The sequence below is a fragment of the Cajanus cajan genome, chromosome 4 (assembly GCF_000230855.2).
Source record: "Cajanus cajan strain Asha chromosome 4, NIPB_CcT2T_4, whole genome shotgun sequence".
NCBI classification, from domain to species: domain Eukaryota; kingdom Viridiplantae; phylum Streptophyta; class Magnoliopsida; order Fabales; family Fabaceae; genus Cajanus; species Cajanus cajan.
Genome location: NC_138520.1, coordinates 43,043,090 through 43,043,843, shown reverse-complemented (window position 1 = coordinate 43,043,843; position 754 = coordinate 43,043,090). Strand labels below are relative to the sequence as shown.

The following is a 754-nucleotide window of genomic DNA, read 5'->3' as shown; positions in this document are numbered from 1 at the left end:
ACACCTTTGGAGGACTACCATCAGAAGATCCTAATGACCACTTAGAGGGGTTCTTGGAAATCTGTGAGACCCAGCAATTTGATGATGAAGTTTCTGATGGAATGCGACTCCGCTTATTCTCACTCACCTTGAGAGATAAGGCAAAGGTGTGGCTAAGAACAGTGCCTAGAGAAAAGATAGCAACTTGGGAATTATGTGAAAGAGCTTTTCTAGAGAAATTCTTTCCTCCTTCTAAAACTAAAGAATTGAGGAAGAAAATCACTAATTTCCAACAAGGCACTGGAGAGACTATTTATGAAGCATGGGAGCGGTTCAAAGGATATCTTCAAGCATGCCCACAACATGGCTTCAACCGTTGGCTTACCATCCAATTTTTCTTTGAAGGATTGGACCAACAAAGCACCATGATATTAGACTCAGCAGCTGGAGGATCTTTCATGGGGAAACCTATTAATGACTGCATGATTATTTTGGAAAATGTAGCCTCAAATCACAGCCAATACAGTGAAAGAGAAGTCACAGCAAGGAAAGGAACTCCGGGGCGATATGAAGTGAACAATATTGAGTTACTCTTAGCAAAATTTGATACTCTTAATCAAAGATTAGACAAGATGGAAAAAGCTAAGGTTAATTCAGTGGCTACAAATCAAGTATGTGACCTTTGTAGGGAACAAGGGCACACTGCAGTAGATTGTACCTCAATTTTTACTGGAGAAAAAGAAGATACTACTGAACAGGTGGCAGCTTCTCATAA

General features: G+C 40.2%; 1 non-coding gene across 1 annotated transcript; it reads right to left on the bottom strand.

The window, feature by feature from the left end:
* Positions 1-242: 242 nt before the first annotated feature.
* On the bottom strand, positions 243-349 carry LOC145957637 (small nucleolar RNA R71). Its single transcript, XR_014433680.1, has one exon. It is a non-coding gene; the product is annotated as a small nucleolar RNA R71 (small nucleolar RNA).
* Positions 350-754: the final 405 nt, after the last annotated feature.